Source organism: Triticum dicoccoides, chromosome 4A (assembly GCF_002162155.2).
Source record: "Triticum dicoccoides isolate Atlit2015 ecotype Zavitan chromosome 4A, WEW_v2.0, whole genome shotgun sequence".
NCBI classification, from domain to species: Eukaryota; Viridiplantae; Streptophyta; class Magnoliopsida; order Poales; family Poaceae; genus Triticum; species Triticum dicoccoides.
This window is the reverse complement of record NC_041386.1, coordinates 626,690,211-626,696,210: the sequence shown is the minus strand read 5'-3', so window position 1 is coordinate 626,696,210 and position 6,000 is coordinate 626,690,211. Positions and strand designations below refer to the sequence as shown.

General features: G+C 39.6%; 1 pseudogene; it reads left to right on the top strand.

The window, feature by feature from the left end:
• LOC119289445 overlaps window positions 1-3,949 on the top strand; it is a 5,776-nt pseudogene extending 1,827 nt beyond the window's left edge.
• Window positions 3,950-6,000: the final 2,051 nt, after the last annotated feature.

Below are 6,000 nucleotides of genomic sequence, written 5' to 3'. Positions count from 1 at the left end.
ATTATCCTCTTGTATATTTTTCTCCCCTTTTGATAAAGCTTGATGTCAGGCCTTCCCTACAGTTTCAGTTTTTAAAAAAACTCGAGAACACCCGGTTAGCTACTTCTAGTGTATTTACTACTGATAATATTGTATACATGACATGCTTTTTTTTATGATGTGGCAGATATTGGTGCATGGAAGCATATTCTACAGCAAAGACATGCATTCTTTGGTAAAATGCAGGTGATGACATGCAATTTGTTTCATATGCATGGTGATTTCCTTTTTCCTGCTTGTGCTTGATGACTCTGAAAAAGTTGCTAATGCTTCTTGTAGTAGATTTCGTCATCATGCGCATATCTTAGTGAGTAAAGTTGAATAAACCATTTGAATCAATTGAAATACCAATGAAACATGCAACACATACTTCACACTTTCAAAGTATTCACTCAGATTCGAAATGGAACATAAAAGATAATGTGTTATACCTTATTATACATCTATTTTACCTGGCCTGTTTCATTTAAATTGTAGATAGAATAGATCACATGAAGTTTAAGTGTTTAACTATGCTTGAATGGTACATGTTGTCCAGCCAGATGTGCATGCAGTAGTGAAAGTGCGTTATATTGACTAGAGGGGGGGGGGTGAATAGGCGATTTTTATGAAAGTCTTCAAAACTTGAAAGTTTCGAAGACAAACGATAGAAATAAACCTATTACCATGCAGCGGAAGGTAGACTACACTAGGCAAACCATAGTCAAGTATTCAATGAAGTGAAAGCACAATGACTAATAGCAGCAATGTAGTAAGGATCAGGTAGGAAGATATTATGAAGCCAAACAGAACAAGCAGTCACTCAGTGAAGATAAAAGATAGTGCAATCATACAATGACTTCACCAAGGACCAACAGTAAGTAAAGGAAAGAAAAGGATGAAACCAGTGAGTCGTTGAAGACAATGGTTTGTTGGACCAGTTCCAGTTGCTGTGACAACTGTACGTCTGGTTAGGGCGGCTAGGTATTTAAACCTTAGGACACACAGTCCCGGACACCCAGTCCTGAACACGCAGCTCAGGACACCCAGTCCTCACCGTATTCCCCTTGAGCTAAGGTCACACAGACCTCGCCCAATCACTCTGGTAAATCTTCAAGGTAGACTCCCAAACCTTCACAGACTTCGTTCACCGGCAATCCATAATGTCTCTTGGATGCTCAGAACGCGACACCTAACCGGCTGGAGGATTCACAGTCCTCAAGTGTAATAAGTCTTCAGATCACACAGACAAGAAGACTTAAGTGATGCCTAACACTCTTTGGCTCTGGGTGGTTAGGGCTTTATCCTCGCAAGGAATTCTCTCTCAAAGGCTTCGAGGTGGGTTGCTCTCAGACGACAAAAGCCGTACTCTAACTCTGAGCAGCCAACCGTTTATGGTTGTAGGGGGTGGGCTATTTATAGCCACTAGGCAACCTGACCTGATTTGTCCGAAATGACCCTTGGTCACTAAGGAACTGACACGTGTTCCAACGGTCAGATTTCAAACTCACGCGGCAGCTTTACTTGGGCTACAAGCAAAGCTGACTTGTCCGACTCTGGACAAGTTTCGCTCTCATAGTCTTCACTCGAAGACATAGGTTTTGGTTAAGCATCACTTCAGTCATTCTGACTGGTTCACTTGGACCCCACTTAACAGTACGGTGGTTCCTATGACTCAACAAACAAGAAACGGAACTACAAAAGATCTAGGTCTTTGAGCTCCATAGGCTTCATGCGATGTCTTCTCTTGTCATAGTCTTCAATGAGAATATCTTCATATACCACGTTTGACATCAATGTCTTCATACATTTTTAGGGGTCATCTCTGGTAGGAAAACCGAATCAATGAGGGACTTCTACCTGTGTTATCCTGCAATTCTCACAAACACATCAGTCCCTCAACTAGGTTTGTCGTCAATACTCCGAAACCAACTAGGGGTGGCACTAGATGCACTTACAAGTAGCGTGGCTCATTTACCCATGGCCTTGTCCTTATGTCTTTGTTACAATACAAACAATGAGAGAAACATTTTCTTGTTTGTCGCATTTACACACAACAAGTGCAGCAGTTTCTTCCATCTTAATTGCTGCACTTGCACACAGCAAGAGCAACAGTTTCTTGCTTTAGATAGCAGGTGTTCAGCATAAGCATTGATTGCAACACATTTTTGCTGGTAGGTGTGGGATTACACCGGACTAGGATACACGAGGTACAGCGCAAGAGATATGGGCAAAGAATATCTTGGTTATGTTTGAATGGGAGCTGTTGTAATTGTCTGACACCATTTGTACTGCTTCATTGATACATGATAAACTTTGCTTTTTTTTGCATTGTGGAGAACAAGGTGCTTTGCAACTCACTTTTGTTACATTTACAGGTCTGTCTTTTCCAACGAACTTTGGATGATTTTGATTTGCATCTAGATGTTTAGCCTGATGTTTGATTTCGCCTAATACTACCTCACTCCATACCAATGATTTGTTTCCTAGTTTATAAACTTGCTGAATACCAATGGGTTTTTTCCCATCGGAATAGTCACCTTAAATTGATACTTCAGATGTTTACTTTATTAGGAGCAAAAGGAAGACCTTGAAAGGATGATCTACCCTACCCGATTGGTGTCTCTTGCTTTCCCATCAAAGAGCAGGCACGTAGGAGTAGCGGGAGTGAAGCCACCATCAACTGAGGCAGATTCCATTGGGTATACTTCAGAGGAAGTACACCGTAGTAGTTTGGTTAAGCTTGACCTAAGTGATGGACAGACTTTATATTCGAAGTTGGTGGTAATTTCATATATACGATTCTCCATTCATTCAAACTTTTGTATTTCTTTATTGCCTTTCAACGCTTATTTAAACTGATGGTTATAGGTAGGAGCTGATGGTTCCAAATCCAATGTAAGGCAGGTTGCTGGCATACAAACAACTGGGTGGAGTTATCCTCAGAGTGTGATTATATGCACAGTGGAGCATACGATAGCGAATGACTGTGCATGGCAGAGGTTTCTCCCTTCTGGTCCGATTGCCCTAATTCCAATAGGTGACACCTTCAGCAATATAGTGTGGACAATGAGCCCAGAGGAGGCATCGCGCCATAAGTCAATGAGCTCTAAAGATTTTGTGATGTCAGTGAACCGTGCATTGGATTTTGGTTATGGACCGCATCCCAGCTCTAGTAGTGTTGACCATTACATGGAAAAGTTATTTTCTGGCATTGGACATACTGCAGCGTCTACAAAAGAATGCTTTGAAGTACCACCAAGAGCAATTGGGTTGATCTTTGAGAGAATGGCATTTCGGTTGTCAATGATGCATTCCCATGATTATGTTTCAAAAGGGCTAGCGCTAGTTGGTGATGCTGCTCATACAGTTCACCCCTTGGCGGGCCAAGGTGTCAATTTGGGTTTTGGAGATGCAGCTGCCTTAGCAAAAGTTATTTCTGAGGGAGTTTCCATTGGTGCAAATATCGGAGATGTAAGTACCTATGTTGTTTTATGCAGATACCACTGTATCCTAGCTTCTACGAGTAACTATTAGATTATATTGAGGAACTGGTTAAGTGCAAGCAAAAGATGTGTAGAGCTGGTCATTCAGCAAGCTCGTGATTTCTTTCTTAATTTGGATGCATTATTTATCACCATCTTGCATATTGTAGTTAAACAACACCACGCTTATCATCCACAGCAAACTAACCAAACCTTTCTTGGTTTTTCAGCTATCTTTGCTAAGTTGGTATGAGAATGACCGGAAGACTGCCAATGTTGCGATGGCAGCGGTTCTAGATGGTTTCCAGAAGATGTACTCCGTTGATTTCGGACCCCTGAATGTGCTAAGAGCTGCTGCATTCCATGGGGCCCAGTATATATCGCCGCTAAAAAGGAATATAATCTTTTATGCAATGGGCAACAAACAATCTCCTCTATTCTCATAGGCAGCAGCAGGTCTTAGAAACCTGCTGGCTTTGCGGTACTGTCGTCGAATAGTATGGTGTACTCTGGGCTTGTACCAATGAGTATTTTAAGCTAGTGATGTTTCGCGGAGAAATGTTAAGAGTGCATAAAATTTGACAAGAAAGTAGTAATTCTACCAAATAAAATGAGATCTCCTTCCTGGTGTTGTTAGAATGTTCATTGGATCCAGTTCCACTATCTTTTTTGTTGAGTAGTTTGCTTGCAGTGGAAAGTGCCTTTTTGTTTGTTTGTTAGTTTTCTTATCCTGCGAAGTTGTACAGTACTAGAAAGAAAGAAAATTCATCTAACTGAAGAAAAGAAATGGAGGGAAACCCATTCCCCGCCACTGTCGAAGCAGCCAGCCTCCATGGAGGTCCCGTCCTGCTCCGTCACCCCAAAACCTCCCGTACGTTTCTCCTCACCGCCTTGATGTCTCTTAACATTTTGCTGACAGACTTGATGTCTGTATAAGCCGCGTGACTGCGTGGACCGCGTTCCCGATGGATGTGGAGGGCATCCCCGACGATGGCCACAGGCAGTGGGCCTGCCATGATGTGGTCGCCCACGGCAGAGCCATGGTTTGATTTGATTTATCGCTAGGAGAAAATGATCCTCGCATTCACCCTTTCTTAATACAACATTTCTCTAGTAATTACATGCATGTAAAAATTATTATTTCAAGTCACAGACAATGAAACTAACTGTTATATTTGTTTATCAGTAAATGAACTTGTGTCACATGATGCATATAAAGAATAATTTATTAATTGAAACTATTGTATTACTTGGTTATGACAATTTGGTAATTGTACTACAAAATTAACAGTAAAGTTATTACTAATCAATTGTTTCACAAACTTAATACTTAAATACTGGTTTTAAGCTTAATTAATCACTGTTAGGTTGTTGGTACAAGATGTTAGTAATGTCGAGAAAACCAAAGATTCGATTCAAGATAATGAAGATGAGGAGTGTATATTTTAACATCAACATTGGACGTTGATCATGCAGAAGCTATTTTTTGTTAGAGTTGCCCAAACTATCGCTTGTTGACCTTAAGTACACCGAATATCTTGCTCATGTGATTGATTTAAGGGAACGGTGTTTGAATATTTCAGAAGATAGGAAGGCCAGATTTTATGTCATGATTTGCAGAAAGTGTTCGGCATTCCTTGTGGACGAAGACAAATAAATAGACGATGATCAAAACAATTGTTGACTTTTTGAAGAACAATATCATAATGATTGGATATTATGGTCATAGTTTGAAACAGGTTGAGAATTTCTTAGGAGCACACTTAAAGATAGAATCAAGTGAAGCTGAAAAGGCATTATTAAAGGCAACATTTGTTCTATTTGTTCTGTGTCACTTTATAACCGCATCATCAAAACCTGACTACACGAATGTGGTTTATTGGGTAGCTCTTTGTAGGAGTGACTACATAGCCGATTATAATTGGTGTGAGTATGCAATAAACTTTCTTGTTGATGCTATTAGCATCACGAGGTTACAAATGGAGTCAAATAGTCTAGTTATAAAATTTATGGCTATGGTATGTTTTGGCAAGTTATCTTCTCATCCATAGTATTTGACATGACAAATGCTGCTTCTCTAACTTAATCTTTATGCGGATCTTTTTGATTGGCAATCAAGTTGTCATTGGTCCGAGGACATATAATCCACTTCCTAGGATTACATATTATGATAAAAAGCAGATAAATCATACGATTTCTTGTTTAAAAAATATAGTTAAGGGTGTAACGATTATGATTCATGCAAGGTATAATCTTTTATTTGGAGTAACTATTTAATTATGTTTGAAATAAATCATTTCATATCTCTTTATTGGTTGTTGTTGAAGGTGTCTTGCAAGACCGGAATTTTTTACTTCGGTTGTAAATTGCATTCAAATAAAGATAAAGGCGAGAATCCAAAATTTAAATGTAGCACAATGGTGAGAGGAAATAGGTTGTTCATGTTTAAAAAATTATTTGTTGAAGGATACATCAACAGATGTGGAAAAGATTATGA